The sequence below is a fragment of the Alosa alosa genome, chromosome 24 (genome assembly GCF_017589495.1).
Source record: "Alosa alosa isolate M-15738 ecotype Scorff River chromosome 24, AALO_Geno_1.1, whole genome shotgun sequence".
Taxonomy (NCBI): Eukaryota; Metazoa; Chordata; class Actinopteri; order Clupeiformes; family Clupeidae; genus Alosa; species Alosa alosa.
In genome coordinates, this window is record NC_063212.1 from 9,408,666 (window position 1) to 9,417,484 (window position 8,819).

General features: G+C 40.7%; 1 pseudogene; it reads left to right on the top strand.

Moving 5' to 3' along the window:
- Positions 1-4,463: 4,463 nt before the first annotated feature.
- On the top strand, positions 4,464-7,231 carry LOC125289053 (annotated as a pseudogene).
- The last annotated feature ends 1,588 nt before the right edge of the window (positions 7,232-8,819 follow it).

Here is an 8,819-nt window from a genome sequence, read left to right on the forward strand (position 1 = left end):
TACACATTATTATATTCAACTAATTTGTTTTCAAACACAATTTTAAGCAAGTCTATTGGGAGTTTGATTTCATCACAAAGACTATTGATAGAATAGGTTCTGAGCAGCGTAAAGGTGACACCTTTTAAACTCACCTCAGCATGACATTTACAGAGGATAGACAAATGTAAATCTTATAAACCTTATCTTATAAACAGCAACACTGTCATTATGTTTTACCTAGTCTTTAGGCAGGGCAGGGGTAGCTTATTGTAAATAACCATTAAAACATTCTTTATTTTAGGTCACTTATCTGTTTATATGTTATATTCTTGTTTTTGATTTCATTACTATTTTAAGACTGAAGAGGCATTATGCCTTTATGTAGGGAGTAATTTGAAAGGGGCTGTTGTGAGAATGTTCATGTCCTCCAATGGCCTTGTAAACCAGTCTCGTGACTTCGCTTCTCTTCGTGCAAAGAGTCTGGCCATGCGTCACTGGCAAACGTCTTCCTCCTGGTGGGTGGACACTTGTTTGAAGTTTAAAATCATTGGAATTCCTAATGTTTTGTATGGGGGTCCTGGTGGAAAATGTTGTGTCTGTTTCTATGACAACTTTTTTAATTCTTATAATTAATCATTTAAATTAAAAGTTTGCATGTATTAGTATCTGCACACATTGACACGGCATACATTGCACATCCAGTCTGCTGCTTGGGAGAGTATCCTTGAGTGAAGCCTTGCGCACGTGCAGTTCTGCCCGAAATAGATGCACTGCGATATGGCCACCGATTGGAAGGACTTGCCTAAAAGGACTTTGGCAATGCCTGAACCTTGCCTTGTCCGTTCTCTCTTGTTACATCTTAACATTCAAAGATGTTAATGCTTTAATATGTGACTATGGGCATTATTGTGCAACCGGTGGCGCAAAGCGCAATGCAAGGCTTATTCTTATTTTACACTCAATAAAGTGAGGATTTTTTACCATGCGCCCCATTTTTATTAAACCTTGCGCCCAGGGGTGTGGCAATTATAATCTACCAATTATTTTGCTGTGGGCATATTAGCTAAGGTTGCCTTCCGATCCCAAAGGTCCTTCCACGGTATTCCCTACTCCCTACCCACTGCACAGGGTGTACAATTCACAGGGAACTCGATTGCTGAAACAGTTTTATTTGGAATGCACTGCTAGTCTTAGTTTATCATAAAGATGTTTAGATTACACAAGACGTGTCCATTTAAAACAGTGGAGTGTAGTTAGCTTGCTAACTTGCCAACGTCCAATAGCTTACACATTTCGTGTGTTTTGGGATCACAATAAAGCAATAAAGGCTTTTTTAGCTTTTTTATGTACAGTGTCTTTTTCTTGCTAACTTTAACAAAAGCGAAGCATTGACATGCCAAACAAATGATTATCTGCAAATACGGCCGTCTTGGATCATCTAGCCAACTGAAGTTCCCTGTAAGTTTATTTTACATACTGAACTGCCGTTACTCAACTATGTCAAGTGGTAAATTCGGTTTTGCATTCTATCACCCCTACACAACCAACAAACCACACACTCACCCACCCACACACACATGCAACTCTGACATCCGATTACTCGGAAGAACTTAAATCAAATATTTTGCAAGGGTCATCTTGTCAGCAAATACACCTACTGCTTAACCCAGGGGTGGACAAACTTTTTGGCTCAAGGGCCACATTGGGTTTTGAAAATTGGCAGGCGGGCTGCACCCCCCACAACAACACGCACCCCCACCTCTCCACCCCACAACAACACGCACACACACACATAAATAATTATAGCCTATCATTTAGTGTCAAAAGTAATTTTGTTTCAAAATGTGGACTATTTAACTGAATTTGTAATTAATGTATAAATCGTGCATTGTTGCTTTAAGAACAATTTACGTTTAGTTCTCAATGATCTTCTAATTCAATTCTCCCGCTATAGTGCTGTACTATGGCTGTGCCCTCTCACCGTTTATAAATGGTCAGTAGTGGGAACTACTATTGGCTTCATTCTTTCTTTCTGTCTTTTCTTTCTTTTTCTTTCAAGTTTCTTATAAAAAGGAGATATCAATTATCAATAATGACATGCCAGCTGAAACCTGCCGCTCTCAGACGCGTTCCCAATAAAATGGAGTAGCCTAGCATAACATTCAAGTTAGAGCTGCTGAAAAGGAGATAACAAACAGTAGACCTATCATCTCTATGTAACATGATGTTTTGACATTGACATGTAAACGTTCTCTAGGAAGAGTGAAAAGCAGGTTGCAGTAAAGCTAACCAATGTTGTCTCTGTCGCAGGAAAAAAAATAGCGAGCAGCCTAATAACAAAATGAAATGCTCGGTGGGCCGGATTCAAGTGCTTGGGCCGCAGTTTACCCACCCCTGGCTTGACCCCTGGGGGAAATTCAGAACCTGGACACCGTGCTCTGGATGGACAACATAAACATAATATATATATACAACATAAAATATAATATACTCCTATGCAGGGAGGCATATTGAATCCATACACTTATTACACTTATTGGACATATATACCTTCACTCAGATCATACACACTGGTTCTTGTCTCTTTAGACATATAGAATAACCAGCACGGTAGGCCTATTCCTATGTGAATTCACTCAATTTCCTTGTGATCGAGATTGAATGGGGGTCTATGGAGCTAGACGGCTAAATTTATCTCTTTCACCTGCTTGTCGAGGAAGATTCACAGATTTTATTGTAGTTTATGCAAGTTCAATATGGATTTTAGATCTAAAGTTGAATGAACGAGTACTTATGTCCTTTTCGTTTCTTACAGGTTGGGTCGTTGTTGTGTGGTGAGAATTGCAAATGACGTGGAAACAAAACCGAACTGAGATGTGTTAAGAAAGGGAGACGCTCCCAGGTTTATTACAAGCCGGCTCGGAGGAGAATGTGAAACAAGTTGCCCATAACACGCAAGCATTGTGCTAATGAATGACATCATTGACATATTTGAAAGGCTTTTTAGAACAATAACATGACTTTAAAAAATATAATAATCAACAGTGTGTATTTTCTTTGCCTCCCCTTTCGAATGCAACATTCAAATTACTAGAAAAAAAATATATCCAGAGGAAAGTGGATATTGAGGGGTACAGCTCCATAGACCTCCATGCATTCTGCGCTTGCTTGTGAGCGCCCTCACATGGATTCTAGGAACTGCAACCAATCCAGAAACCGGAAGTAACCAGACAATGCCAATTCTCTTCCTATTAGACATTCTCTGATATGAAGCATGACACCTAAGAGAAATGTCAATTCCTCTGACAGGAACCTTTATAAAGGCACGAGCTATGTTAAGCTTCTTCTCTCATTAATTTGAACAAAATGTTGAGGATACACCAACAGTAGTATTCGTCAACTCTGTTATCTCACTCAAAAAACTCAAAATAAACAATATGATTAAAAGCCATGAAATTCTGGTTTTATATATATCATACAGTAACTAGTTTTAACTAGTCAACTCTGTTATCGTCAACTCTGTTAATTCTGTGTTAATTCTGCATAGATTAATGATAACAGAGTTGACAATGATGTGCTGTCAACTCTGTTTTCAATAGCATTTAATGAGAGTGTCAACTCTGTTAATTTAAGATTTTGCTCTTAAAATGATGACTTTTTGTTTGTTTCAAATGTATATCAGAAGATGTGTTACAACTAATTTTTTACCACATGATTTCTTTTTAAAAATGATTAACAGTATGTAAAAGTTCCTTTTTTTTTTAGAAAATATGCACCTCTTGGAGGCTTGCCAGTGGAATGTGTTGTTTTTTTTTTTTCAGGACAAAAAGTAGCAATCTTATCAAATTCAAAGTTGCTACAGTGACTGTAGGGACAAAACTTATCTTAGGGAAGGCATAATTTAAAAATGTAGGCCTATCACATGTGCTAAATATATATATAATTTACTGAGTTTGTCTAACACACTGCAAAAAATGATAACCAAGTGTTATAAGCTTATATTAAGATAAAAATCTAGTTAGTATTGTTTTTAGTAAAAAAATATACTTACTTTGAGCTCTCTTGTAAGATTATTTGACTTAAAATAAGTCAAAATCTTCTTAAATTAAGACATTGAAAACAAGTACATTTATCTGCTCGTGGAGTAAGTCATTTTATCTTAATTTAAGATAAGATTGAAGATTTGAGACAATTTAAGGTAACTTTACTTACTCCACTGGCAAATCTTAATTTAAGAAGATGCTTTACTTATTTTAGTATCTTTATACTAAAAACAATACTAACTATAGATTTTTTTTTATCTTAATATAAGATTATAATACTTGGTAAGATATCATTTTTTGCAGTGCAGAGTTGACAGATTTTTCTGTTATTACATATTTTTTCCAAATAAATACTTGAAGTCTTACAGGTTTAAGCTCAGCAAATACTTGTCATGTTAACTTTGAAGTGTGTTCTATAACTAAACTTCTATAAAAAAGTTTAATGATAAAAACTCATTACATTTTTTTGGTTTCTCTTTACACTTTAAATGCACCCTGAATTATCGAATGATTCACTATATCATTTAAGAAAACTTGCAACACAAAATAAAAAACACTTGATGTTCTTTCTCTTTGACCCAGATTTTCCCATCTACACAAACACAAATAAGCAAGATTGAAGGCTGGGTGATATATAAAGAGACCACTAGATGTCTGTGGGTCAACACGAGGACAACACATATCCTCCGAAATGGGGCTCACCAGAGTTATCTTGGGGATGTTAGCCTTGGTGACTTTGTCTGTTCCATCAGGAAGGCTTGTTGTGAATGCGATGATGGACAAGGTAAGTGCTGATCAATTAATTGTACTCTGTGAAACATCTTTTGTCATGAAGTGATTAAATGTTTGTTTTAATCTGACCTGGGACCCTATAGTACTCTCATATTTTTATACTTTCATGTTTTTCCAGAGGTTTAAATTGCAACCTGGTAGTTATATTACTGCATATCCATATTTATTTTGCTCTTATGTTACTGTTAATACACTGCGCATATCCTTATTGTAAACTATGCCTATTGCTTAACACTGCACTATATGTCATATATTGTTTGCACTGCACTACCTGTCTATACTGTTGGCACTTTTCTGCTGGTTTGCAGTTCTGGTTAGAAGCTAACTGCATTTTGTTGTCTCTGTACTTGTACTCTACACAATGACAATAAAGTGGAATCTAATTGGGGACAGGTCGATGGTGAAGGGCTCATCAATCTTGGTAACAGAGATTGCATCTGGACTCCTGCTATGAATGTTTCCATCCCATTCAATGAAACCCAAGGGTTAGTCTGTTTCTGCACAGGATTATTTTTTTGAGTTTGTGACCTATTCTATGTTTTCTTTTGTACCAAGATTAATTTAAAAACCTGTCTTTCACCTTTCCTGGACAGCGCCATGTCAAATTTTTCTTTTCGGACTTTTGATCCGGAGGGGGTCTTATTCTATGGGGACACAAGTGATGGGGAAGACTGGTTTGTCCTCCTTCTGCGGCATGGTGTTCCAGAGATGCAGATTGGACAGGGAGACTAGTTGGTCTCCGTGGCAGGTGGCCGCAAACTAAACAATGGGATCTGGCATAGGGTAAGCCTAATATTACTTAGGTCTGACTATTTGGTGATTGTTTGAGCATTCATTTACAAATGTTCTGTATAGATTTCTGATTTGTATATGAAATGGTTTTTAACTTTAACCTATCAACTAATCAGTTCAGCCATTATAGTGATAAAAACATGCCAGCTGTGAGCTTGGGAGATATCATGCAAATAGAACCATACACTTCCACCCTTAAAGAAACTATATGGAATTCTGTTGGCTTTGAGTTGTCTTGAATGGACCCACGCAGCACTCTTTCACTGACATGCAATGTATTTAATATAGCGGCCACATGTGGTATCACATGGTATTGAAGACAGCTGGTTTGTATGCTAACTTAAGTGAATATCTTCAGTGAACACAGAGCATAGGTGTTTAGGACATACGTCATAATTGTTTTGTTGTTTCGTTACACTGTGTTGCTATTTCTGGGTCATTTTTGGATGCTTTAAACAACAAAAAACCAACTCCACAAAGCAGCTTTTGTCCTGGTGGAATGGAAAATACAATGTTTACCTCTGAAATGTAGTGGAGTGAAAGTATAAAGTAGCACGGAATGCTACTATCAATGCATATTAACTCACCTAAAACTTACTGCAAACAGATCTTTCTGGGGTTGATCCAGAGGACGAGAGGATCATCATAACTGTAAATCCATCTTCTGGACCATACTCTCCTTACGGTCACTTCAATCACATTCAAGTCTTGAGCCTGGCTGAGGACATGGACTCTGGGGTTAGAAACAGATTGATTGTTCATCTATTTTATTCAACTCATTAATGAGTCTCAATGCCTCAATTCACTAGCATAAATTACTCATATGAAATGCTCGAAATGACAGAAATGGTCAGTTCTACCACCAACATGAACAATTTCTGAACGTCTCATTATGTCATGTTTTCACATTAATGCTAATCCACTCTAAACTCTTCAGGCAGTACGGTATATCACAGTGTAAAGAGTTAAAGCAAAAATGTTATGTAATGATTTTGTGCATGTTTGCCCATTTATTTAAACTGTATGTTACAGTATGTCTTCACTAATTTTACAAATACTGTATGCCTCCTTTTTCTCTTGTTCCAGATGATGATTTTCATATTAAACACAGAATCCACTCCCATAACTTTGAAGTTTGATAAGGACTTCAATTCCTTTAATGTGATCATCGAAAAAACCTCAGTGGCCTTTGCAAGAAAACCTGATTCAAGTGAATCTGAGCAGCAGTTAAACATTGAGGGTGACTATAGCAGTATTTTGGAACAGTGGGACAAGGGAATGCTTCGTCTTACTTTTGGTGGGATAGCAGATGAGTTTATTCTGTCAATATCGACCACAACTTAACTGGGAAATCTCTAGCCTAGCTAGATTATTATAAACATAACATTAAAATGTTCATTCAATCATGACAGTTAGCACTCATGGTGTACGCTGCCATATCAAAGTAAACATGGGCATTTTGAACTTACTTTCTTACAGAATCAGAGCTGGATATTAACAACAGTGGAACTGATTACATGGAGGGCTGTATCGACTCAATTTATGTCCAAGGACAAAAAATAGATTTGGATGAGGCCTTTTTCAAGGACGAGGAAGTGTCTTCCTATAGCTGCCCTGTTTAGGGGCAGCCGTGGCCTACTGGTTAGCGCTTCAGTGTCACGGTTCAGACAGACGACCAGAGGACCACAATTGCGTCACACCAGAAAGTTTATTAAACGGGATCGAAGAGTAGTCAGGAGTCGATTACGGGCAGAAAGCAGGTCTGGTTCTCTGGGGCAGAAGAGTATCCAAGATTCAGGCAGGTCGGGGTCACAAAACAAGAGTGAGCCAGAAGCTTGAGCAAACAGGTTCGGGTGTGAGCTTTGCAGGCGATCTGACAAAGGAGAGCTGAAAGACAGGGCTTTAAATACTGGGAGAGGTTAGTGGGTAATGCAGCGCAGCTGGCAGAGTAATTAGAGCAGAGCAGAGCAGGGACAGGTGGAGCTAGTTAGGCTGAGTAGAGAGAGAGTGGTGAGCAGAGTGGAAGATAGTGGAACCAATTAAGGTGGTAACCCGGTGGAGTGAGAGGGGCTCATGACAGAACCCCCAAGGGGGCGGCCCCAGAAGTCCCAAAGAGCAACCTGCGCCGGGCGGGAGGAGGGAGCAGGAGGAGGGCTAGAACTCCTCCCGAGCGGTCCCAGTGAGCGTCCTCATCCTGGAGGAGGAAGCCGGAGGGTGCGTGTCGGGAGATGGGACAGGTCCAGAGACAGGGTCAGGCACAGGACAGGAAGCCGGCGGGGCAGGGCGGTCAGGGACCCCTCTGGGGGCCGGTCCCTACAGAGTACAGGTTCAGAGACAGGGTCAGGGTCAGGCACAGGGACGGAAAGCTGGGGGGCAGGGCCGGTTGGGGACCCCTCTGGGGCGGCCCCGACGATTACAGGTTGATCAGGATGCCGTTGGTGGAAGGCGGTGATGAGAGTCCTATCCACAATCCGACTAGCTGGCACCCAGGTCCTTTCCTCAGGTCCATAGCCCTCCCAGTCAATGAGGTACTGGAGACCCCTACCCCTCCGTCTGGACCCGAAGCAGGCGTGGGCGGTGTAAACCAGACCACCATCGACGAGCCGTGGAGGAGGAGAGGAGAAGCGCAGCAGGGACCAGCGGACTCTCATGAATGGGCTTAATCTTAGACACATGGAAAGTGGGGTGCACCCTCATGGAATTAGGCAGTTGGAGCGGACAGCAGTTGGGCTAATCACTCTTACGATAGGGAATGGGCAAAGGAACCCCGAGGTGCCAGCTTTGCGACTCCACCCTGAGTGGCAGGTTCTTTGATGACAACCACACCCTTTGACCAACATGGTAGGTGGGAGCAGGAATTCTCCGGCCGGTTGGCCCGGTAGTGTAGCTGGCAGCGGATCTGAGAGTGTGGCTGGGGCTTGTGACCAGGTGTGGCGACATCGGCGGGCAAAAGCAAGTGCAGATGGGCAAGTAACCTCCCCTTCCTGGCTGGCAAATAGAGGAGGCTGGTATCCATAAACACATTGGAAGGGGACATACCGATGGCAGAGCAGGTCAGAGAATTTGTGCGTACTCCACCCATGTCAATTGCTGCGACCAGGAGTGGGGGTTGCGTGAGGTCATGCATCGCAGTGCCTTCTCGAGCTCTGATTGCCCCGCTCTGACTGCCCATTGGATTGGGGATGGAATCCGGAAGTCAGACTGACTGTG